Source organism: Grammomys surdaster, unplaced genomic scaffold, assembly GCF_004785775.1.
Source record: "Grammomys surdaster isolate TR1022 unplaced genomic scaffold, NIH_TR_1.0 167, whole genome shotgun sequence".
In the NCBI taxonomy this organism is placed as follows: Eukaryota; Metazoa; Chordata; class Mammalia; order Rodentia; family Muridae; genus Grammomys; species Grammomys surdaster.
The window spans coordinates 10114699-10142518 of record NW_021604615.1 but is presented as its reverse complement, the minus strand read 5'-3'; positions in this window follow the sequence as shown (position 1 = coordinate 10142518).

Sequence of the window (27820 nt, the reverse complement as noted above, 5' to 3'; positions counted from 1 at the left end):
CAAACTCCATGTGAGGCCATCTCAGCTGACATCACTCTGCCAATCAGCTCAACTCCCCAGAAGTCACAAGAAGCCACAGCACACCACTAGAAGTTTTTTGGTGTGTTTCTCTGTATGGAGTCCCGACAAATGGAGCTCAAGTATGCAGTGTAAGGTGGACCGATACATGTTCGTCATTAGTGAAAAATCTTTTATCACATGTTTTTTTTCACATGCTTGCTTTAGCAGAAGATCCTTTTACCTGTGTCTGCTTCAGGAAAACACTCCTTCATGTGTTTGCCTTAGCAAAACACCATCCAACACAACTGACTTTCCAATGAACCCTTAAGTTTCTACGTCACACTATTGAATTAGGACTCTATCCTGTGACTGCTCTTAGCCTTTGCCGTCTCCTGTTGGTTAAAATCTCAACACATGCACTTTAAAAAGACAAAGTTCATTCCATAGTGGATAGCCAGCTAACAGATATTCAAAGGCCTTTACTATTTGTGTGTGCTCCATTTCTGGAGTTCAATTTTCTAACTTCTCCCTTCATCTCTCAGTCATTTCTATTTCTCTCGTGGCAAGCTACTATAAATGTGGTGGCTTAAAACTGCCCAAATCTCTTCATTTAATGTTCTAGAAGTCAGAGGTCCATCATCAGTGTGGACAGGGCTTCCTCATCTTACAAGTCTTGCAGGGATCTGTTTCCCTATCCTTCTGGCTTCTAGAGCCTTGTGTATTCTTTGGTCCTGGGTTACCTGTGCTGACAACACACTGTCTCATGCTGTGTGCTTCTAATGTTCTATGTTAGATCTCCTCAACTTTCTCTTTCGGGGGACCTCATGATAACCCTGATAATCCAGGAAAAACCACCATCCCAACATCTTTCCTTTACTTCACAGTCTTTCTAACCTTGTAAGGAGAAAGCCCACTGGAGATCCTCATGTACTAAGAATGGAATATCCTCAGAGTTTGGATACTGATGGACTCTGAGGGATGATTTTTGTTGTTGTTGTCCAACCACAAGGTGAATGTTACAATAAACAGAACCGCATTCTGATATTGGTACAGGACACTGACTCCATAAACCATCCTAACTGTTGCATGGATTTTAGCTTACCGATGTTTACCAACGTGACAATGGGATTTTAGTCTCAGAGGATATGCTGTAAGAAATACTACACTTCTTTCAATAATTAACAGATCTTCTTTGGAATTCTACAGAAGAGGTTTCTAGATTGAAATGCAGTGTGGTGAGAATCATACTCAATTTCTCAGTAATTGAAATCAATAATACAGTAGTGAGAGACAGGAACTTAGATACTCAGTGCCACGTTGTATGATCTGTGTAATTTCTTTCATTTCCATTAGTGTGTTTTGGGGAAGGGGCTAGTAACTTTTTATATTGTTTGATATTTGTTCTTCTTTAGATGGGGTTTCTCGGAGCCCAGGCTTGCCCTTCACATGGGCTATCTAACTCACCACTTCATCTTCTTTCATATGCTGCTCTATTTTTAACTGGTTCAAATTTGATATGATTCTAGATTATTAAATCCCTGTGAATTTAAGAAAGCTCCATGGGAGTTTGCAAGTGCAGAGAAACAAGCGAATAGAGGCGCTGCATGAAAGAGAATGGCTGTGCACGTCACACAGAGTCATCCAGAGGAGGCTCTGGTACCAGAAACACACAGACAGGTAAAAGCACATTCATCTCATACCCAAAAGTAGAGTTTAAGGATGGCCTTGTAAGTACACAGCTAAAGTCACATACCTTGGCAATCTTTTGAAAATACCAGTCGTAGAATCTCCATTTGCTCATTAAGTTTGCACATTTTGGCAATGCTCCTATGACCCTTGCTAGCTTGTTGCATCCAGGAGCCCATTTCTTTACCTCCTTGCTGTCTCTCTGTGATGAGCCTTCCAACACTTTCCATTTTAGTAACACGTTCCCCTTGAGGCTAGAAGGTTCTAGATCAGCTCTAAAGCTGGAACTTAGGGCCAGCATCCCAATGTCCACACTCTTCCCAAGACCCACATGCTCAGAGCACCCCTTAAGTGATGACTCGCTTTACATGTAAGGTAACTCTGGAGGGATTTGTCTCCTCCTTTCTGATTCCTTGGGCAGCTCTTGGTGACCAGCTGGGCCTTGTGTTCCCCTGATCTCATATTTGTAGGCTGCAGCACAAAACTTATTTCTGCAAAGGCCCAGAAACTACTTACAATCAAACTGTTGCATGTAACCAGAGCACCATGTGACTCAAGGTTATAAAAGAAAACAACCTCACTAATTTGACTGTATGATAACTAATTGGCCCAGTGTTATTTTCAAAAGACAAATAAATAGATAACTTACAACAATAATTGGGGCAACATGAGCAAAGAAATAAGCTATGAAATTGCAGAACGAGCCCAAAACCACTCTTCTGCGACTGCGGGGAGCCACTGTGAGCAGCTACAATGAAGAGTGAGGCTGCTTCCCCTCCCACTCTCCATCTCTGTAAAGTGGGACACGAGCTCCCTTTTGTCACTGGGCTCTTAACAGTATGCAACTGGGATGTGTTGCAGTTACAGATGCCATGTATTATTCTTGCCAGTGTGCAAGATGAATTCACTGAATGGTTGCTTGCTGAGCCACTGTGTTGAGGAGAGACAGTTAGCATATTGTCAGCTATGCTCACATCCTCCAAGTCACCAATACACATCTGCTTTAAGATATGCTTGAATTTGGAGACATCTCATCCTGTCTGGGGCTCTCAGTAGAATGTTTGCCAGGCATTCACAAGGTCCCCAGGTTGATCGCCAGCTCCATATAAACCAGGTTTGTTGGTGCACATGAGTAACCCCTGTACTCTGGAAGTGATCTTTCATTAAACAGCAAGTTCAAGGCAAGTATGGGATACAGGAGACACTGTCTAGACATGTTAAGTAAAATGCCTTACCTAACATCTATGCTGGTCACTCATTGAACTCAAATGACCAGCAGTCCTATGACTTATGGGTTAACTAAGTTTTCTCCATATGCATACCACATCCTTTATGCTAGGTGGAACCTCAGCCCTGCCCTTTAAGGATGTTAAATCTCCAACAAAAGAATTAAAAGTTTAAATGGAGTGGCCTTAAACAGACTACAAGGAAACACTTGTCTACAGTAGGAGTATAGACAGTCTCAGCCCCATCCGAGAATCCAGCATCAGCTACCACGTACTTCCCTGAGCATGTCCTCAGCATCAGGTACCACGTACAGACTTACCTCCCCTGAGCATGTCCTCAGCATCAGGTACCACGTACAGACTTACCTTCCCTGAGCATGTCCTCAGCATCAGGTTCTACGTACTTCCCTGAGCATGTCCTCAGCATCAGATACCACATACAGACTTACCTTCCCTGAGCATATCCTCAGCATCAGATACCATGTACAGACTTACCTTCCCTGAGCATGTCCTGAGAGGTCCTGGATGTGTTGCTTTTATCACTGAAATGTCTCTAAGAGCAAGAAGGCTAAAGGGAACACCAGAATGAGCATTTATAACCAGTCCTCCTCTCAATTCTCTTCTACATATTCTAGTCTTGAAAGTAACTTCTTTTATTTTCGTGTATTTATTTATCTATTTAATTTACACTTTACATCCAGATCACAGACCTTCTCTCTCCTCTCCTCCCAGTCCCACTCTTACAAGTCTGTGCTAACAACAGGCTATCTCGTGCTGTGTGCTTCTAATGTTCTATGTTAAGTCTCCTCAACTTCCTCCCACGGGGACCTCATGATGACCCTGGATAATTCAGGACAAGCCACCATACCAACATCTTTCCCTTTACCACACAATCTTTCTAACTTCATAAGCCCTCTGGAGATTCTCATGTACTAAGAATGGAATATCCTCAGAGTTGGGATGTTGATGACCCCCTCCACTTTACTCAGAGGAAGGGATGTTCCTGCCTTGAGTACCACCTTGCCCTGGAACATCCAGTCCAGGAAGGACTAAGCACATCCTCTCCTACTGAGGCCCACACAGGCATTCCAGTTAGGGGAAGGGGATCCAATGGCAGGCCATAGAGTCAGAGACAGCCACCCCCATCCCTGCTCCAATTGTTAGGAGACCAACATGAAGACTGAGCTGCACATCTGCTACAAATATGTAGAAGGCCTAGGTCCAGTCCCTGCATGCTCTTTGGCCTTGTGAGTCCCCATAGAGCTAGGGTAGTTGACTCTGTAGGTCTTCTCTGGTGTCTTGTACATATTTGATGTCAGGACTTACCAATGGCAACTGGGAAGGAGGCATGGACTGAGAAAGAAGCAGTGTAACAAAGGCAGTGGCTGATCCACTTGAGCTTGAGAATCACCCTGGGCAGCACTCAGAATTCGAGTGTGGGCTCTCTGCAGAGTGGTGAGTGACAAAAGTCAACCCACACTTTCTATAAAATATAACTGCCAGTCATTTATAATGTGAGGGTGGGGTGTAAGACAAGGGTTCTAAAAGATCAAGGGCAATCTAAGACATAAAAGGAAACCTGAGAGGATTGATAATAGCCACCTTCATAGCTCACGATGCCATAGATTAGGAGATGAACCAGATTCAACACGCCAGAGTGCCCACTCTCACAAGCCATAAAACATGTCACTGGTGTCTAGACATCAGACCAGCTGAGGAGGATCTGAGTGGCCTCAGTCACACACAGAGGGACACCAGAAACTGCCCACCAGAGAGGACTGCAGAAGGCCCAGACATGAGCAAGACTTCTTGTCTGTTGTTTTGTCTTGGGGAACTATGATGTCTTTCAACTGGCCCTTCAACTCTGTGCAAGATCAGATCAGTAGATTCAGGGGGAAAGAGTCCCAACCTTTCTAACATGGCCAGGTTCAGGGGCCTGGGACTGCAGCCATCTTCCCCTGCTCTGACAAAAGGTCTTTCTTCCTTCAGAAAACTTGTCAACCTCAAATACGCTATTGGCTTCTGTACCCCAAGCCTGTTATTGGGGATAACATTAGGTTGATTCATTGAATCTAATCACCAATGTGAAAAGAGAAAAAATTAAATGCAGTTCTCTTTGTGGCATGCAACTGCAAGCCTAGGCTATGTCCTCAGAATATACCCTGATATAGGTCTATGGTACCAACCGTGAATGACATTCAATCCACATTATTATTGTCACTGCTCAGGATGGCCGAAGTCCAACATTAGCTTTCCTAATATAAAAGTGAAATTCAGCAGCTCGAAAATCAGATGAATTGCTGCTCCCAGCTGAGACTCTGCCTGACAACACATCCTCCCGGTGCCCTTTAACCTGGTTTTATTGTGGGAAGGTCTAATTTCTCCTCCAATTTAGTAGTCTCTTTGGTGTAGGTAATATTATAGGTTTGAAGTTATTGGCTTTCAGAACTTGGATTCTGTCTTCCTAGGCAACCTGTGATTGTCAGCTCAAAAGGAATAGGAGATGGTTTATTCTTAGGAAAGATGACTGATGATAGCTGGAGAACATGGATTTGAGTTGTCCTAAATATCACACTCCAATATAGAAACAGGGCCATGACTCTTTTGTAGTTACAGGACAAAATGAACTTACAACTCAGATGATGAGGTTCTAGCTCAGTTGTGGACCAATTGCCCAGCACATATGAGGGTCCGGGCTCAATCATCAGAACTTCCCTTCCACCACAAACAATTAGACATGTTTGGTTTGGAGATGGCTCAGTAGGAAAATATTCTCAGCACCAAGACTAGTGTTGGACCCTTAGAACCCACATAAAGTTCCCCTGGGACCTCAGATGTGCATCATGGCACAGGTGCCACACAGACACACACACAGGAACAAAATACATGTACTTAAAAACCCTATAAATATACAGGCAGACTAATTTGTTTCCATGGGCTAAATAAGGAAGACATGGAGTTGTGAGGAAGAATTCTTGAAGGAATTGATGGGAAGAATGGGGGTAGATGTGATCAAAACACATTGTATATATGCATGAAACTCTCAGAGATGAATCAAAAAAGTGTTTCAGGTGGGTGTTGTTTTGTTTTTTAAAAACAGCCACAAATAAAAGCATTTACCAAATACACTGATATAGACAGAAGGGGGCAGCTATAGGGCAGCAGATAGAGAAACCTGTTACATATTTTATGTTATCTGACAGTTGGTGGAACCTAGAGTTTGCTAAGATGCTACAGCCCAAAGATCTACATGATACTTCAGCAGATTGCAGCCAGACATAAAGGTGGGGGATTCATCATCTTGAGAGGACTGATGGTAGCTCCAGACAGTTCTGTCATGGACATGCAGCATTGCAACTCTGCATGATCCAACTCTGAACTCTTACCCAGCAACTCACCTTCAGATCCCTTGCTTTTTTCCCCCTCGAAGGAAAGGAGGTTGTAGTGGTTTGTATATGCTTGGCCAGGAAGGGGCACTATTCGAGCGTGTGGCACTGTTGGAGTAGGTGTGACCTTGTTGGAGTAAGTGTGTCGCTGTGGGTGTGAGCTTTAAGACTCTCATCCTAGCTGTCTGGAAGTATTCGGCCAGCAGCTTTCAGATGAAGATGTAGAACTCTCAGCTCCACCTGCACCATGCCTGCCTGGATGCTGCCATGTTCCTACCTTCATGATAATGGACTGAACCTCTGAATCTGTAAGCGAGCCCCAATTAAATGTCCTTGCAAGAATTGCCTTGGTCATGGTGTCTATTCACAGCCATAAAGCCCTAACTAAGACAGAAGTTGGTACCAGGGATTGGGGTGTTGCTGTGATAGGCCTGTCCGTGCTTTTGTTTGGAAGAATATGGATTTTTGGACTTTGGATTTGGAAAGCAGTGGAATGATTTAAATGGGGCTTAATGGGCCATCCTAGTAGGAATATGGAAGACATTGTTAACTGAGCATGATTTGAATTGTGCAGACCTGGTCTAAGAGGTTTCAATGGAGAATTTCAATATATGGCATAATCACTGTATTTGTGGCGTTTTGGTGAAGAATGAGGCTACTTTTTTTCCCTTGTCTGAAGAGTCTACATGAGCATAAGGTGAAGAGAGTCAGATTAACCGCATTGACAAAGGAAGTCTCAGAAACGCCCATCATAGACTTTGTTCTCTGGTTAAGTCTCATGAAGAGTGTTTTAAACAAGCATAGCAAGATGAGAAAGGAAAAATATAAAATACATAGTTCAAGTATTAAAGCAGGTACCATGAAGTGAAAGAGAGCTGAATCTTGTGTCCAAGGATAGTAAATTGAATTAAGGGAGTAGCGACCTTGGGGCAAGATCCCACCCAGCTAAATTTAGGTTCAGGCACTGTGGTACAATCCTTTAATCCCAGGAGGCAAAGACAAGCAGATCTCTGAGTTCACACACACACACACACACACACACAGAGAGAGAGAAAGAGAGAGAGAGAGAGAGAGAGAGAGAGAGAGAGAGAGAAGAGAAACACACAGAGACACACATACAGAAAGAGAGAGACATATACACACACAGAGAGGGAGAGAGAAACACACAGAGACACAGACAAGCACACACAAAAAGAGAGAGAGATACAGAGAGAGAGAGAGAGAGAGAGAGAGAGAGAGAGAGAGAGAGAGAGAAACACAGAGACATAGACAAAGACACACACACACAGAAAAAGAGAAAAACATATACACCCCCCCACACACACACAGAGGGAGGAGAGAGAAACACACAGAGATACAGACACACATATACAGAAAGAGAGAGAAACACATACACACACACACACACACACACACACACACACACATTCACACCAGCCCACCAGCCCATCTGTTGTTTTCCCATTCTACAAAATTCCTGGATTCTCAGACTTGGAGCTGTTGAACCTCTGTGTCTATTCCTTCCAATGTGGCCATGTTGGATACATCTCTTTTTTCCATCTTTCTCTTTGATTGCTGCATTGGACCAGGTGGCCCAGCCTAGTCTGTTGGGAGCCCTGGAGTCAGACCCTTTGCTATGATAATATAATGCTCAGATAATAAAATGCATAGTTTTCAAATAAGGCTTAGTGAGTCAACCACTATCAATATTTTGGTTGTCTGTGTCCATTCTAGGTTACTCGTATTTCCATATGGACATTAGGTTAGCTTGCCCATTTTTCCAGAATACAGTTGACATTTCTGTAGGCATTTCCTGGCAAATGCCAGTCAGTGTCTCCAACTTTATTTTTCTTTGAGAAAATTATCTCACCTTGCTTTGTTACTTTGAAATTCTGCATTGACTTATCTTTTTATAAGCCATCTGGCATACATAATTAAATTACCTGAATATGTAGAGCAATTTGGAGACTAGTTCCCGCCTTAACAATAGGAAGTCTCATAACCTATGGACATGGAACGTGTTTCCATTTGCTTTAATTTTTCTCTAACTTAGAGCCATAGTTTTGTTATTTTGGGGATATGTAGCTTGTACTTCTCGTATTATTGTGGGTTTTTTTTTTTTTTTGCCTTTTCTCTTATACGCTGAATGATCATATTTTAATTTCATCTTTGGGTTGCTGTTGCTACACTGTACAGAATAATAATTATGATTTCAATGGTGGACTTATGTCTTGTGACTCACTGACCTGTTAGTAACATGTCTAATAGGTGTTAGCTGCATTCCTGTGTGTTTTCTACATATGATCGAGTCGAGTAATCTAGGACAAGACACCACTCTGCCCCTTAAGCTGGCTTTGTTGATCTATCTTTTCCCGTCATTGCCCTGGGCACATCTTCCACTGCAATAACTCACAGAAACAACACACACTCACACGTCCTGCTTTCTCTCTGGCCAACCAGACTGACATGAGATAAAAATGGACAAATTTTTACTATAAACAATGTGAGAAGACAAGCTCTCACAGTCCGGATGAGGTGGGAACCTCTTAGAGCCTCTTTTGGGAACGGTTTGCATTTGTCTGTGGAGCCCGCAAGGATTGCCATAGCTCGCTTGCATGCATAAGTATGGATTTGGACCAGTATATCTTCTACATAAATCTTCCAAACAAAAAAAAAAATTCGAACATCAAAGAAAATAAAATAAATGGATCAGTGAGGGTAAATTCATGTAAGAAAATTATATGCAACGATAAAAGCAGAATAAACACAGCTATAAACAACCCAATGAAAGGCTTTACACAAAATTTTGCGGAAGAATTATTGCAGTGTAATTCATAGAGCACGGGCTCATATTCCTGCAGAATTGAAATTAGTAAAAGTAGGAATGAGCACAGAGGTGGTGAAAATGTCTTTGTAAACAGCAAAGAAGTGCTTTGCAAAGCTGAAGGTGGGAGACATTTCCAGGAGGGAAGAAAGGAGATGAAAATGCTTATAATATTTATGCCCTATCACTTTAATCAGCTGCATTTTGTATTTTATAAAGTTATGGCATGGTTCCTAATCCAGTTAAAATACATTCTTTTATTTATTTATTTATTTTTAGTTTCTTTTTTGCCTTCCGATTAGAGAGTCTTATATTACCTCCACATTTTGCATGATGGGAACATGATGTTATCAGACCCACCACTGTGGACCAGGAATTGCTGGTCCTATTTGTCTGGATCACAGAAAAAAGACTAGCAGAATTCAGAATTAGGATCTGATCTCAGATGGAATCTTAAAGAATTAGAAGACAATAGTAATCAAATCAGAAAGACTAATGAAGACAATAGTAATCAAATCAGAGAGACTAATGGAAGTTTTCACTGTTTATTCCTAAAATTACCGTTTCACTTTTTTTTTTCCACTAGGCACTGATGATATTATTTGTCTCCTGTTAAGAGAGATTTACTTTTGAACTCCAATTTTCAAATCACTTTAGATAAACAAAAATGCTCATTATCTCAGCGATGCGCAGTCTGACTCTCCAAAAGGCAATTAAGAATGTCAGTGGATGCCAGCTATTTGCAGCAGTAATTCATCACCCTTCTGGCCTTTCCCTGAGAAGATCAAGTAGAGAGGTTTTATACACCAAATAACTCTGAGCAGTGTTCTGTTATACTAACACTGATCATAAAATATGCTGGGACATTTAAATAAAACACACAGGCACTGAAGGCCTGTATTCATGTTGGACACAGTACCCTGATGCTAATCCTGGATGTGATGTGCCTTAAAAGGGGAGAGAAGAGAGGACAAGGAAGAGGAAAAGAGGGAGAAGAGGGAAAAAGAGGGAGAAGAGGGAAAGAGGGAGAAGAGGGAAGAGGAGGAAGACAGGGGAGGAAAAGAGAGGAGAGAAGCCTAGGGAAACAAGCATACTCCACACTTTGTCCTCAACTGCCTGTGAGAATTTGTTTCAGGAAGAATAAAATATTACAGACCTAAAAATTACCAGAAAGTGTTCCAGACATGGACGAGGTAAGTATAAACCTGGTCTCTGTGGTTTAAGGTGCTGGTGACAGGGATGCGTTTGAAGAGTTAGAAACTTAACTTGGTGTGAGATTCATGCTCTGGTAACATAAGCAGTGGGGAGCTGGGTGTGGCACTGGGTGTGGTGCATGCCTGTCATGCTAGCTGTCGGGAGGCACAGGCAAGAAGATGGCAACTTTGGAGCAAACCTGAGGGACATAGTGTGAGTTTGAGGCTAGCCTGGGTTACACACTCAGGCTATGTGTCAACAAAACAAAGCAGGCAAGCAGTGGATCCTCTTGCTTTCTCAATGACAGTGATTTTCTCTAGTCTCAGTGGATTAAGTGTACCCGACCATCAGATATGGTGGTGTTCAGGGAGGGAATAAGTCCTGCTGAGTATCCTTGAAGATGCAGAGCCCTGTACCTTTGGCCTCTTCCTCACTCTCTCACTATTAGGAGATGGGGTCCTTAGGATGCCCACTCTATTTGGAAAAAGAACTTGAAATATAATAAATATGAAATCAAGTTTCTGTTAAAATAGTTGAATGACTAGACAAAGGTTTTCACCTAAAAATCAAATAGGCTGTGCCTTGCACAACAAAAAATATTTCTTGGGCATTCAGAGGAAATAAATATGTATTCCTTTCCTCCTTTCCCTGGTAGATAAATTATTTCTGATATATAGTAAGTTCCTTGTTATTCATTAATGTTTAAAGGAGACTCATTTGAAAAGAGATTTTCAATTGTGACCTAAGGCAAGAGTCCCTTTTGTGTGAGACAGTAAGGCAGGTGAGAAAGATGGACTGATGGAGTGATGACTGAGAGGCTGGGTCTCACAGCATCCTTCATGGGAACACAAGTGAGGAAAATAATGAATCCATTTTAGAAAAACTGGAAGAGAAGTGTCAGTGTCCATCAGAATGTCAGGAATCCATATCTGTGAGGTCACCTTTTGTTATTCATGAACCTCGGCATACAATCAGAACTGTGCACACATCCAGTGTATGCTTCTCCATGCGACGTCTCTCTCCTGCTTACCTCCACCCCCCTTGTGCACAAGAGCTCAGCTGTGCTTTCCTGAAAGGTCAAGGGGACCCAGCGCTCATGCTCATCTGTATCAGCTAACATGATGGCGGGAGTGCAGTTACCTAAGACTCCGAAGGGCAGGGAGCAGCAACAGCTGCTTAATTCTAGAATCTTACGAGGTAATTTGGATTTCCCACATAGGGGTCACGTTACCTGTCTGTCAGTCAGTCCTCTTCATATTTTACCTCCTCTGCTTATATACAGCCCTGGCTAAAAGCTCCAGAGCAACAGGAGCACATCTGAGTTTCCTCTCTATTTTGTAGGGAAAAGCCCATATGGCCTTTAGGATCATGTCACTGTTAGTTGGAGCCTCGAACCTGTCAGAGGCAATTTTTCTCCTTCTCTGTATTCATGAAATCCACAAATAGACCAGACACTTTGGGATACAAGGTTTGCTCTCTGGGAGCCTGTCGATGGGCCATAGCCTTTCCCTCTGATTTCAGTTGATTACGTGGAGGCCATATGCTCATTTTATCCTTTGTCTACATGTTTGCAAAGTACCAAACACTATACATTGTATTCAGCATTTCATAACACCTTAGGAAAGAAGTACTTGGGTCATACAAAGTGGATATTTCAATCCAAAGGAACAAAACCACTCCTGTAAATTATACCTGTTAACTTTCTCACACAGCTAGGTGAGGTGTAATTTTTCTAGTTTTTTCTTTTTTTTCTTTTTTTCTTTCAGATATTCTATAAACCTTTTGAGTTTCAGACTCATCCTTTGGTGCCTATCTGGTGGACTCTTTTGTTACCACACTTGCTCATTCCAAATAAGGTTTCGCTGTTTTTATTTTAGCACCTAGGATTCTTCTCTCATGTGCCACTTGCTTTGTTGAGTCATAATACAGATTTCAACCGTGGTAATATCAAAAGAGATAAGATTTTTTTTTCTCCTTGAGTCAATACGAGTGACCCTTGTCAATTCACCCCCAAATAACATGTTCTGATGTGGACAAAGTTTTTCAAACTTTTTGTAGTTATAGAACAAGAGAAATTTATAAATCCAGGTAGTTGCCAAACACATTGGTGGGGGACATCGGGAGGTGACTTACACTGAGGAAGAGAATGTCCGCAGTGGACTTCAGATGGAAGAAGACGTTCATAGTTTCGAGGCTGGTGGGAGTTAGGGGTCTAGTAATACCTCTCAGAGGTTTCAAGTGGTCTCCACAAGGATATTAGATCACACCAACGAGTGGGCAGGGGGTGGTTACTAAAGCAACTGAAGAAATCCCAAGGCCATTTGGCTCCAGATTTACAAAATTTCATCTCTCCACAGTCATGGAAGTTCTAATCAGCCCTGTAGAAACTTACACGCATGGTTTGTTTTTCTAGGAACTTTAGTTTGCAGTTATCTGGGAACATATCTGAAACTTCTATTAATTAAGCACCATTTCTCTGCATGTCAGTTCTGACCTATTTTAAAAATAATTGTAAGCTTATTTTTCTTTTTCCCAGATGACCCTAGTTTGTGCTAACTTGATTTAAAAAAAAAGACAAAGGAAAAAAAAACTAACCAGCACAAATTGTTTAGTAATAAAATCCCAACATTTGTATATCTGACACTTCATCCACCACTCTCAAAACGTTTAAATTTTATCACATTACAAAAGTCTGAATCAATAACTTAATATAAAAATGTCCATTGTGGTACAAATACCCCCTTGGGTAATTGATTAGTTTCTTTTAATAACTGAAATAAAAATATCTGACAAAAATAATCTAACTGTGAAAAGTTGTTCTTGGCTAATAGTTTATAATAGTTTATAGTGCATGGTCACCTAACTCCATTGTTAGCACATCACAACAGTTAGCTTGTGACAAAGAAAAACTTCTCACCCAACATTATGTAACAGTTTCCTCTGAGACTGAAACATTCCACCCTCCAAGCAAGCTGGCAGTAAGGCCCTCTACTGACTGCTGTCTATTGAAAGAGCTTCAGGAAGTCTTTGAAAGGGACCAGATTTACTAGGTCCCTATGGCCAGAGTAAGCAATAAAAGCTGAGAGTCTCTCTAAAGAGCAGAACCAAGCTGCAGAGGAGACACTGAGACCAGCTGCCTAGGAGAAACACAAAACAGCCGAACTTTCAGAAGAGCTTTAGACTTGGAAAGGACACTCAGTGACATTTGAAGTATGCAGGCTATGCAATGAGTTCCAGGGTTCTCCATTTTATGAACTGACACTCATGCTGGAGTGGGCCTTGGTCTTGGTATACAGCTGCCTTTGAGTCATTTCCGTTCCTGTAAGTGACCCCTCACCCATACACACTGTATGTAACTTGAATAAAATTCATTGGTTCACCAAGGTGGATTTTCATGGTACCCACAGGTTAGTCTGTCATGGGATCCTGTGTGGGATGAGGAGATGTCTATCTTCCCAGGCAAAGTTTTGTCACACAACACTCCACTAGCAAAGCAGAGAAAGGAATGGAGAGGTCAGAGACAAGATATAGCCTTCATGGCATACCTGGAGTAGTAATTTCTTCCCTTTGACTAAGCTGATACTATCTAACTTATGCTAGTACAGTAAAAGCCTTCTCACTCTGATGCAGAGAAAGAGACCTGACCTTAAAATAATGAAGGGAGGATGAAGTCTTGAGCAGATTTATTACTTGTTTTTCATGTTTTTTTTTTGTATTGTTTTAGGGTTTGTTTTTTGTTTGTTCATTTGCTTTTGTTTTGCTCTGTATTGAGTTTTTGATTTTTTTGGTTTTTTTTTTTTTTTTTTTTGCTTAGGAAAATCAGTGTAAGATAAGTAAAAATTACTAACTTGTTTCTAGTTATAGAATATAAACTGATGATGTTAGGGAATTACGTGCTACACGCATGTATGTTTTCTTAGTCTGGAAGCAAGCGTCAGAATGAAGTAAGATGATTTGATTTCGTCTCAGAACAGAGGATGTGTTCATATCGTAGCTCGTACTTCAGCATGAAACGTGGATGAAAATAACTGAAGTAATGTCCCTGGATGAAAATATGTCTGTGTGCATCTAGAATTACAAATAAAGGATACGGAAGAGAGAGGGAAATTTCAAGAAGCTAAAGGGGCCCAGAGATGTTCTGCAGCCACACAGCCGTCCCTGCCACATTGTGATCAGCAGAGACAAATGATGGGGATGTCATTTCCCTTCAGAGAATTGACTCTAGTTTTGGCTGATATTGTTAAATAAGATACTCTATGAAATATGCATGACTGTGGGAGATGTGATGACAAATACACATGAAATATTAGTGAAATATCATTCAATTATTAAATTCTCATTAAAACTGAATTTGTATGGTCACCTTTGCTACAATTTGTCTTGTTTGTTAGTCCCCTGAGATTACGAATGTCCCTGTCAGTAGTAGTATTATTGACACAGAACTCATTAGTTCAGTCGTGTTCTTCTCACCCTGAGGGAGAGGGCAGAGGCTGGCCACCCTAGGTTACACAGTAGCCTGCATGACATTTGAAGGTAATTAGAAGCTTAAGCCTTAGCCCTACTCTAATCAAAACAGCTCTGATTTTTTTCTTGGTTTTGCCCATGCCTTAGAGTGTTTCTTTTTGTTTAATGAAGTCATAGAAGCAAATGCTTTGCCATTAGCCTAGGGCTCAACATGGTTTCCCTCAGGCAACAAGGAACTGACAGTGAGTAAGTGAAAATAGGTGTCAAAGAGGGAGGAGAACCTACCGTTGTGATTGCTGATGGGATAACTCCAGCAACAAGCAACACCTCTGTGAAGGCACATGCAAGAGCAGGGCACTCTTTCCTGAAAGCAGAAATCCACTCACTACTGGAGTTCTTCTTTGTCTCTAACTTCAACTATTCTCCAACTGCCCTACTAATCATGATGTCATTTCAACATCAGATATTTGATCCCTTGGGACTCATGCTCTTGGTATAGACTCAGGGCTCAGGGTCCCTCTGATTCTTCTGTACTACCCCTTTCAGCCTTTCCTTCTAGGCCATCTCAGTTCTTTTGTGACTCCTCCTGGACCCACAGCACACTAACAGTGACCCCACAGCCACCATACCTGGTAGAGAATCAGGGATCCCACAGCAACTACACCTGGCTAGCATGCAGTGTAATCAAAGAATAGAACACCTGCCCCCCAAAAGGCAAAAACAGATATCTACACCAAGACACAATAGAACATCATTACTCCAGAGACCTAGATCTCAGCACAAAAACCATAAATATGAGCTAGTAAAGGCAATAATACCAGAACAACTAATCAAAAAAACGTGTGGTTGGGGAGAGGAAATACCATCACAATAAAATGACAGGAATAATAAAACAATGTTCATGATCAACTCACAATAGTAATGGTCTCAATTTCCCAATACAAAAGATAGACTAAGAGATTGGATTAGAAAACAGGACCCATCATTCTGCTGCATCCAAGAAACATATCTTACCATCAAGGATAAACATCACCTTAGCAAGAAGCTACTTCAAGCAAATGGACCCACCCATGAAGTATAGCTATTTTAATGTCTGAAACAAATGGACTTCAAACCAAAGCTAATCAGAAGAGAGACAGGAAAGGACATTACATACTCATTGAAGGAAAAAGTCATAACTTTTAAGCACTTATGCCCCAAACCAATAGCACCTAAATTTTATAAAATAAACACAACAACAGCTAGAATAAAATACTGAACCTAATAACGTGATAACGATTGACTTGAATTTCTCACTCTTGTATTAGACAGGTTATCCAGACAAAAACTAAAGAGAGAAATGCTGAAGTTAAGTAACATCATAAATCAAATGGACCCAGGAGATATCTACAGAACATTTTATCCAAACACTAATGAGTAAACTTTCTTCTCAGTAGCCCATAGAACTTTCTTTACCACTGACCACATATTTGGACACAAAGCAAGTCTGAACAGAAAGAAGAAATTTGCTATAACTCCTTGCACCTTATCTGACCACCATGGATTAAAGCTAGATATCAACAGCCACAGAAACAACAGAAGGTTTATAAACTCATGGGGACTGAATACCTCACTACTGAATGAAAATTGTGTCAATACAGAAATTGAGGAGGAAATTAAAAATGTTTTGAATAAATTGAAGTGAAAACAGAACATACCCAAACCTGTTGGACACAATGAAGACAGTCCTAAGAGGCAAGTTTATAGCACTACGTGCCTACATCAAGAAAACCAGAGAGCAAGCAGATGTGCAGCTCTGTATTCATGTGGTTTCCCCAACAAGTGGAGCAGGGGCTGTCCCTAAAGCTGTTGCCAGTCTGTGGATCATTTTTGCCTAACTAGGTTGCCATGTCTGCCCTTAGTGGGAGAGGATGTGTCTAGTCCTACAGAGACTGGATGTGTAAGGTTGGGTGATACCCAGTGGAGAGGGGGAGGTTCCACACTCATAGAGGAGAAGGGAAGGGAGCAATGGGGAAGGACTGTGTAAGGGGAGTACTGGGGAAAAAAAGGGGCAGCTATTGGGATGTAAAGTAAAGGAAGGAAAGAAGGAAGGAAGGAAGGAAGGAAGGAAGGAAGGAAGGAAGGAAGGAAGAGAACAAAAAACAAAACAATGACAAAATCCTAAAGAGATAAATTAATGACACATTTGAAAGTTCTAGAAAGAAAGAAGAAATAATACACTAAAAGAGTAGAAAGGAAGAAAGAATCTAACTTGGAGATGAAATGAGTGAGGTAGAACCAACAGCAGCAACAAAGAATCATTGACATAAATAACTGATTCTTTGAGAAAAATCATCTGAGGGAGAAAAGAGGGACAAGGAAGAGGGGCCACTAACATTAGAGGTCTTTTAAAAAGCCATGTGAAAACCCATTGCTGCAGAAGTTTCCTAAAACACATATGTATGCAAAAGGAATTTTAAAGGAATGACCATGTACTAGTGGAGACAATGTCTCAACTAGACATCTAGTGCTATCAAGTAAAACCATCAGTGCAAAGAATCAGTTGTATCTTGTTGAGTAATTAGCCAAAGAGGTTCTATACCTTTTCCAAATCACAAGCAATTGCCAAGGCTACTGGTTACCTTCAACAATCTAATAAGAGCCTACTGTTGAAGGCACTACTTATGTGGCACAAACATGGAGCATTCAACTGGTGACAAACTAGAAGCTTTACCCCTACTGACTTGGTACTAGAAAGTACTTTGCACACAAGAGGAGAAACACAATAATAAACATAATAATGAACATCACCCAGCTACAAAACCTGTGACCTACAACAAAGATCTTCCTGAAAGATGTATTGGTGACATAGAAGCAAGAAAAGTTAAGGCAGTAACCAACCAGGTTTTTAATTTATATTTATTGTCTTTAAATCCCATTCCATGAGATGGAATCCATACTAACTCTGCTAAAATAGCCAACAACCCAAAACTAGATGGGTCATGGGTTCTAGGGGAAAACTTACTACTAGTGTTCTGCTAAAGCAATAAAATGACCCCTAATGACATATTGCTGGACGCATAGATCAAAACATAACTCACCCCTCGTCAGAGAATCTTCTTGGAGTACGTGTTAATTAACAAGGTGACCCACAACTAGAAAATGTGGAGAAAGTGAGGTGCTTTGGAGCTAAAGGTGGTGTCTTCATGAAAATCCTCCCCTCTAGGCTCAGGGGGGAATCTATGTGATGTGATCTATGTGATTCTAAGAGCCGGAAGTGGTAGATGACTTCAAGGAAGAAGCATCTTCCAGCCATAACAAGGCTGATATATGTGAGCTCACAGAGACTATCACAGCAAGTACAAGACTACACGAGTCCAAACCAAAGAAAGTTTCAGCATGGGGAAGGGTACATTCCACATCTAACAAAGAAACTATTTGCAACTGATTAGCTATGAGGAAAAGAAAAATCAATTTTCTCTAATGGGTGTCATTGGGTAACTCAATCACACTCCAGGGCAGACCCTATGCTCAGGAGTAGTAGGCCAACACAAATCAGACTACAGTGTGTGTGTGTGTGTGTGTGTGTGTGTGTGTGTGTGTGTGTACACTTATGCATATGCTTGAGTTCATGCTTCTTATTTGTTTTTTTGGTTTTCTGTTTTTGTTTTATGCTCTTTATTGAGAGGGTGGAAAGAGAAGAAGATAGAGAAAGAAAGAGAGAACAAAGAAGCATAGAATTGGAGAGGTAGGGCAATAAAGAGGATAAGGGAGGAGTTGGGAAAAGAGAAAGAATGTGATCAAAATACATCTTGTGAAAAAAATTGAATCAGCACATTTAACCATTTATCTTACAGTGAATTCTATATGTCATAATAATCTATCAATATGGATATGACGATGATACTTGCAACCCCAACACTTAGGTAGTTGATGCAAGAGTATAGATAGATGGTTAAAAGGTAGCCTGGGCTACATAATGAGTTTGAGGCCAACCTGAAGTAAAGAGTGAGTCCTTGTTTGAAAACACAAAAAACAGTAAATTCATTAGTCCAGCAAAACATGGTGTATCTTTAACTTTTTCAAGGGACATGTCTGATCATATAAAATCGTTTTTCCCATAACATAAAGACAGAATGGTTTACTTTGATTTTCAAAAAGGAAAAAAAAACAAGGCAAAAAAAAAAAAACATCCTTCTGGAATTCTTTGGAAGCAAGCCCCTCACCGTCATAGCTATCATGACTCCCGTATGGTGATCAGAGGCACTGTTCTTTTAGTCTCTGAACACTGTCAGTGAACTCCTAATGTGAGTTGGACATGATGCTAAAGACCTTGTCCCATGAGAACATCATGCAGCTGGATCATGTACATTTTACATGGCTCTGTCCCCAGCATTGTCCTCAGCAAAGGGTGGGTGGACAATCACCTGCAAGAAGGGGGTTCATGGCCCTTACCAGTGACCAGCCAGCTGCTCTCTAAGAATCACAGATGCAAGCAGCAAGAATCCCCACTAGTCACCCATGTTTCTACAAACAATGCACACTGAACAGTGACAACCTTTAGTCAACAGTGCCTTTGCAAGAGCACATATGCAATTATAACCATGTGAGACCAGGTAGCCTCAGGTCACAGTGATGACTGTTCTACTGACCATTGTATGATGGGCATAGTGTCTTTGAAAAACAGTGCCAGGTATGTTTGCTTATACTGTTTATGTTCAAACCTTCCTCAACACCGGGGGAGGCCAACCCACTGCACCAGTTCCCTCACTGCATAGGCCCACACTGGGCACACATACAAATAGGAAGCTGCTCATGGAATGATGTCAGCAACTGGAAATAACACAAGCAGGGGCCCATGTATTTTCTACCAGTATCTATGAAGCTGACCAACTAATTCAGAAACTTGTTGGCTGTGTGAAACCTAAAGTCCTCAGAACGTTCAGGACAACCATGCCAGGGAGGTACAGAACTAAGAAAGAACTTGATCACCAGACACCCTGCAAGTCTTCAGGGTTACTCAGCTGATTTGGCTGGCTAGATGGATGCTGAATTCCACTGTCACCATTGCATGTATTTTCCCTTCAGAAGCTGCACACTGGGGTTGAAGAGGATATATATGTATATATGTATGTATATGTATACATGTATATGTGTGTGTGCACATATGTGTGTTTTTTCTATTTTTAATACGATTGCTTTTTAAATGATAAACAAACACAGGGAAAAAACATTAAGTAGTATTGCTTTGTGTTTGTAGCTTTTACCTGCCCAGGTTCTTGTGAAGATGCCCCACACAGAGAAGTCCACTCTCTTTCTGCTCCTGGTGTACAGAGGGGGAGCAGAGACATGGAACCAGCTGAAAATTTTGTTATTTGCCTTGCATAGTGAAAAAGGAGAGCCATGCCACAAAAACAAAACCGAAAACATATGGGGAGGCTATCCAGACATGGGAGCAGCTTGGTCCCTCAGGAGAAAGCCAGCACAGAGCAAGCCATCAAAACTATCTCAGGGAAGGATCTGCTTGCTTCTTCTGGGTCAGCGCCACCATCTGTGCTGACTCCTAGTGACAAGATATTGACTGGTTGGGATATAAACAGCCTCCAGAGGCATGGGCTCAGCTTTTCTTATCATTATAAATCTGGGAGAGCATGGTCCACAATGACAGCTGGCTGCCGGTGCCAATCTCAGTCAATTTTGCTGTTAGGCTATATATTTGCCTGTGGGTGGTGTGAAGGAGTAGACTTTGAGAGCTTCTGTCTCTTGAACCCCAGCCCACCCTGCATGCTGTTTTCTGTCTGTTACTGCTGCAAGGGGTGAGCTGTGAGGTCAAAGAGCAGGTGACACAGGACTGGCACAGATGCAGAGAGTCAGCAAATATGCCGTATATAATACAAGGACACATAAATCTGAACCATGAAATCACTCTGTTCACTTTTGTGTCTCAGTCACTGTTTTCTCAGTGACCTATAATCCAGACATAAATAGAGAAAGCAACAACTGGTCGACCTTCAGAGAGTAAATATACTGTGGAATGCCCAGGTCCAAAGGTCTAAACAGAACATCCATGTCATATTCCTCCCCACAAGGCTCCACAAACATTTTGAAAGAGGAGGTTAAAAGACTAGGTAAGCCAGAGGTGGTGGATGTCTGCGCTAAATCTGCCTTTGCTACACATGGCAGTGCCATTGCACACATGACCTCACAGTGACAATGACAGCATACACAAAACCTGGACGAGATCAAGCCAGATCAAAAATCATGACACCAATGAGAGACAGACTTTTCAAGTGCCATGCCTGGATGAGCAGCTGTAGGTAATTTGGAAGACTGAAAGCCTGATATGTCACACATGATAATAAGTGTATAGCATTCACTAAACATTCTTATACAAAGTCAGGTGGTGTAGAAAACAGTGGCCCTCTGTAAAATACATATGCTATACTCTTCTTTAGACTTAAAGCCATCAAGAGTTGGCTACAAAGTGGTGCCATTTCATAACACAATAATTAACACCAAGTTTCAGAAAGCGGAGCTAAAAGGGTTGAAGGCTGGCAGAGAAATACAAGGTCATAAGAGTCAGGTCTCTGGCTATACTTTGCCACCTAGAACCTCATACAAAGAAGCCACCAGCCAAACAGCTGTAGGCACTCACCTCAGAGCCTCGTGCTCCCACAAGCAAGCTACCAGCCAACAATGGGGAACATGTTTCTTCACCAGACAGCCTCTGAAGTCATTTATTTGTGTCAAAATGGCTTCCTCTGAATTTCTGGAGTAAAATTTTCCTTGTACCTGTTGTACAGTTCAACATCATAATGAAAACCAGAAGTCCCCGACTTTTTAAGATGTTAAAACAAGGGCCTATAAAGGATGTGTCAGTCAGAGTTCTTTCTTCAACAAAGCTAATGGCTTCTATATGGATAGAGGCTCAGAGATTTCTTTCTGCCAAGATGGCAAAGTGAGATTCTTTACATTTTGAATTATGAATCTGCAAGGCTAATAATCCTCTCCTGTGTCCTGAGGCCATAGCGGTAACATTTCAAAGTCTTTTTTTTAATGTTTTACTGCTTAACTGCTATCCTGTGTTTGTGGTGTGTGTGTGTGTGAGAGAGAGAGAGAGAGAGTGTGTGTGTGTGTGTGTGAGAGAGAGAGAGAGAGAGAGAATGTATGTTTCCCAAGTGTATTTCATACAGATGTCTATAGCCTTGTGGATTTATTAAAGTACTTAAATGCTATCAACAAAAATTGTCTTTTATATACCACATCAAATATAGATTTATGTTTTCATATTCTATATCCTTTGATTCTTCATATTTTGAATTTATTAATCTATGAGATATTCTTGAACTGATTTTTTGGTTCATTAATTCTTCTGCTATCACTGATACTCTTTTTAATTAACTGTGTCTTCATTTCAATAATGCGTATTTTCTTTTAGCTCTTTTCTTTGGAAAACAAGATATTTTCTTTTTTTCTTTTTCAGGCATAAGAATCTTTATCATTTATGTTTGAAAATATTTAACAAAGCAAAAATAAGAAGAGCGTGCTCCATTCTTCCAGCAGCTTCCAGGGTATACAGGGGACTTAAAAGAGTAGGGCTGAGGAAAGCTGTGTCTGCCTAGGCTGGTTCTACAGGGAAGCCTTCAACCTGGGCAGCTGGGCCTAGGGAGCCCTGGACACACAGTCACCTCACTTGCTCATCTCCTTTTCTCATGCCACACATTTAAACCTTTTTTTAATGCACAGAATCAACGATATCTTCACATTTTTCTGAATCCAAACATCTCAGTTTGTAGCACTCAAGAGTTAAACAGCGGTACTATTTCTAGACAAATTCCTTTTAAGATCTATTTTGTATTTTAAATACACTCACATATATAGATGTGTGTGTGTGTGTGTGTGTGTGTGTGTGTGTGTGTGTGTGTGTGTTTGGGGTGTATATATGAGTTCAGTGTCCTCAGAGGCTAGAAGATGTAAGATCCCCTGAGGCTGGAGGAACAAGCGACTGTGAGCAGGGGTTCTGGGAACTGAGCTTAGGTCCTCTTCAAACACAAGTTATCATCTGCTAGACCTTCTCTTGAGGCCTCTCTGGGTAATTTCAGGAATAGAGGCCTGCTTTGGAGACACTTTGCATCCTCCCGGGTTGCCTAGTCCAGCCTTGATATGAGGATTTGTGCCTAGTCTGATTATAACTTGTTATGCTATGTTTGGTTGATATGCCTTGGAGGCCTGCTCTTTTCTGAAGGGAAATGGAGGAAGAGTGTATCTGGGGAAGAGGGTAGGTGGTAGGGAGGGACTGGGGGTAAACTGTGGTCAGAATGTAATATATGAGAGAAGAGGAAGGAAGGAAGAAAGAAGGAAGGAAGGAGGAAAGGAGGAAAGGAAAGGAGAGAGAGAGAGAGAGAGAGAGAGAGAGAGAGAGAGAGAGAGGAAGGAAGGAAGGAAGGAAGGAAGGAAGGAAGGAAGGAAGGAAGGAAGGAAGGAAGGAAGAAAGAAAGAGCAAGCCCTGCAGACTTGACTATAGGCCAGGAAGATGAAGGCAACTCCTCCACTGAGGTTCTCTCTTCCCAGGAGACTCAAGCTTGTGTCACATTGGCACAGACTAACCAGCACACTTCCATTAAATAGCAAATTGCAACAATAAATATTACATTAAATACTCAGAAAAAAATAGATTGGAGGCATTTAGGTCATTCAGGAGTCAAGAGAGAGTCCCCTTCAGTGGAGCCCCGAGAATGCTCTTGCATCTTTCACCACGAGGGCACAAAGCAGAGGCTACCTGTGAACTTCATCAGGACCCAACCATACTGGTACCTCAGACTCACACTCCAGCCTCTACAACTAAGAAAAATAAATTTCAGATATCTGAGCCATTTGACTTCTGATATAGAAAGCTACAACGAGAAACAAATCGCCGTCCAATGTTGAGTGAAATTCCAGACGCATTGCCTTTTGTGAAGACTCCTGCCGCTAATACATATTACCTTTTGTTTCTTCACAAAATTATAAAAACAAAACGGCAATGCTCAGATTCCTGGCCTACAAAGGGCACACAGTGAACGCTGCAGGGTCCAAGAACAGAAATAGAATTCAGTTTTAACATCATTCTAGAAAAACAAAGTTCTTTTACTTGATGACCTGGGTTCCCGGTCTGACAGTGAAAAATTATCAAATGATTCCATCTGAGCTTTGTGGTGGGTGTGAGCCTTTGGTCACTGTCTCACCTGAGAGCAATGTGAAAGGCTCTATGTGTTTGCTATCACTTTCAGTGGTTATTTTCTACATTATCATTATTACTATTATTGTTATTATTATTATTATTACTGCTGCTGCTACTAATTCACTTTACATTCCACTCACTGCCCCCTCCCAGTCATCCCCCCCACAATCCTTCTCCCCCTTCCTCCTCCCCATCTACTCTGAGAGGGAGGAGCCCTCCCCTATATCCCCTCACCATAGCATATCAAGTCTCTGCAGGGCTAGACACATTCTCTCCCACTGAGGCCAGATAAGGCAACCCAGCTACAGGAACGTATTTCATGTACAAGCAACAGCTTTGGGGAGAGCCCCCTTTCCCATTGTTGAGGGGCCACATGAAGACCAAGCTGCACATTTGCTACATATGTGCAGTGGAAGGAGGCCTAGGTCCAGCTCATGTGTGCTCCTTGGTTGGTGTTTCAGTCTCTGGGAGCCCCCAACAGTCCAGGTTAGTTGACTATGTAGGTCTTTCTGTGGAGTTCTTATCTCTTTTGGGCTCTCCAATCCTTCCCCCAGGCTCCATCCACTGTTTGGTCTTTGCATGCCTCTGAGTCAACTGCTGTGTGGAACCTCTTAGAGGACAATACCCAAACAAAGCCTACCCTTGGTCACGCTGTTGGGGCCAACTTCTTCCAACCATCACAGTTCAGGTTTCTTAAGTAGGTACAGAGCCACGAACTTTATTCTGTGCTAGAGGTTGGTACTGGGTTTTTTTCACATAAGAAGCAAATTGCACTGATTGTGCTTGTTTGTATATTTAATCCCCTGAGCAGATTAGTGCTTCCCTATGGGACCATCCACTGAAGCCTGAGACACCTATATGGGGATCACAGCCTCAAAACACCCGACTCTCCCTCCCCCTGCAACCATCAACTACCAACGGCTCCTCAGCTAGGGGTGGGGCCTCTGGAGCCCCTCCCAACTCCAAGCTGGAATTTTAAATTCTTTTTATCTGTGTGATGGGAGGTGTGCCAGCGAGGAATTATAGAATTGGAGAGAGAAAATCAATGTATGATCAAAATACATTGTGTATATGTATGAAAATTTCAAACAGTAAATAAAAATATTGCTATGAATTCCTTGTGTTACCCTTGGGAAAATGTGCCTTAAAAGATTTGTATAATACTATTAATTGAATATCATTTTCTTTCAATATTCTTGTTTTAGCTTGTGAAAATAACGGTAGCATTAAGCTTTAGACCTTGAAAAAAATCAGTATTTTTTGCATCCATTATTATGATGCAGTAGAACACCATAGTCCATCTCAGAGATGCTGATGTGTTCTGCCTGCATTCAGCACGGCTTCATGAAAAATAAATGTTTAGTACTGATAAGTAGGGTGGTTTTTGAAATGTCAACATCAAAACTAAGTTTTGCAAACAGCTCTGACTTATTAACGTTGGAAATATATTAATTCCCGGTTCTTAGGCAAAACACAGTGTTTTCATTACTGGAAGTTTAACTCGAAGTCACGATTTTCCTACTGTTGTTTGCTTTTAAACTCAGATAAAAAGACATGCTTGATCTTTATTACTTTCTGTACATTCAGTTTCTCAGTAAAATAAAAAGCTCTGAAAATTTAGGACTTTTATGATACAGAACGTCTACTTCAAAGCTGTTTCTTTTGTAATAATTCCACTTCAAACCCACAGAGCCCAAATGCTTTTGAGGCCATGGATTCCACAAAACAAAACAAAACAAAACAACCCACTAACTTTGTCATAGTTTCTTGTCCTCTGACCTCCCTAGTCCATTTTGCCTTTCATTCAGGAGGTGCTTTCTGAATCTCTGGTACACAGAAGATACTTGTAGGCGCCATTACATTCCAGTGCTCTCTCTGACGGCAAGTACCCCATGCACAGAGAGAACAGCATGTGAGAGAGGAGGGGGCGTTGTTGAGGAGATCGGGAAGAAGATGGAGGCAACGTTCATCTCCCAAGGTCTAGATGAAGATGGGCAGTGAATATGAGATAGAAAACATGGAAGAAACAAAACATGGGAGAATGTTAAAATGTGTGTGTGTGAGTGTGTGAGTGTGCACGTGCAAGCACACACACACACACGTGCGCATGCACACGAAGAGAGAGAGACAGAGAGACAGAAAGAGACAGAGACAGAGACAGACAGAGACAGAGAGATAGAGAGAAAGACAGAGACAGAGAATGACAGAGACAGAGAGAAAGACAGAGACAGAGAAAGAGAGAATAGAACTTAGTGCATTGTTTTCCTATTGTGGTGAATTTTCTAAAATTACGTCTTAAATTACTTATTTTGCCTCTACTCATTCTTACTGATTCAAATGATATGGGTATGGGGTTAGCTGATATTGTTCCACATATATGTAGTTCTCGAGTGTTTTATGAGAGTCCAGTGCTCTCTGGTTCATTTCTGTGTAATTTCTGGTGTCTCACATGTCCCAAGAACTTCTACAGTTCTTCCTGTCTTATATTCTTTTAAAATGGTACCTTAAAAATCTCAACGTTATTTCACCTGTGGCAACTCAGGCTTTGCTGTTTCTACTTTTTCCTTTAGCTTATGGGTTGCAGTTATAGTGTCTTCATATACTAACCTGGGTCATTTCTGAAGCTCTTATGTTGCACTGCCTTCTTTTATCATCACGAGCTTTCAAATAGCCATCCTTAAGCTGTTCAGGAAGGTAGCTGTATGGTAGAAACCAGTGAGAAACATCTTGCGTTTGGGGTTTTGGGATTTCATGGGTATGAAGATCCAACACAAGAAATGTATAAAGGACCTCAAAATTGCTCCTGTGCAAGAACCAGCATAACTAGAGTGAATTATGGCCTGGGTTTCAATGCACAAGCTAAGGGATGGGAATAAATATTTGTCTGATGTCATCTGCAATGTCTGAGCTGGCCTGATTCAATTTTTCATCTCTTCATGGGACTTCAGCTTTTAGGGGACAGGTATAAAAGCCAAATCAGCTTCTGATTTTAGCAACGTGCTACTGGTCAACCCTATCCTCCATCTGTTCAAGCAACCTCCTTCCTTCAACATCCACCCTCCGTAGCAGGCATGCCAATATAAATCTTTCCACTCAAGGTTTTACCACTGTTTAAGTGTTCAACCCAGCATCAGGATCAAGATTAATTGTGATGGGAGAAGTTGGCAGTCATGATGGTGGTGCTCCATGGTTATCTGCAACTTATTGTGCAGCTTTGCCTATTGTCCATGTGCCAAATCCAAACCCCTGAACTCAGAGGTTCAAAACAATGATGATTTATTTCCACAGATCTTTGAATTGGCTGCAGGTTATCTTGTAATGGGATGTTTCTACCTATCTCAGCTGGGGTAATTCACAAGTCTATGTGCTGAGCTAGGTGCTGAATTCTCTTGGCTGGAATTTTCTGTGATGTCTTTGCTTCACTATGGCCAGTCATCTCTATATAGGAAGGTGTCAAGAGGGGACCAGCAATACAACTTTTTCCATCCACTGTCTACCACCCTAATGTGTTCAGGCCTACTCCAAGTAAGTTCCTTGGCCTTTTTGGCTTGTCAGCAATAATTGTTACATTTCTCAGATTTGGAGGAAGAACTTCATAGTGAAGGCATCTCTATAGGTCTTCACCTTGCAACACCATAACCTTGGGGTTTAGGGTTTCAACGTATTAGTTTTGCAAAAATGAAATTGTTGAGACCATTGCTACAGGTTCCTTGAGACTTTTGGTGAGATTCCCAGGTTTCAGTGTACCTGTTATACTAGGTACCACTGATTCTTCTTCTTCCTCTTTCTCTTCCTCTTCCTCTTCCTCTTCCTCTTCCTCTTCCTCTTCCTCTTCCTCTTC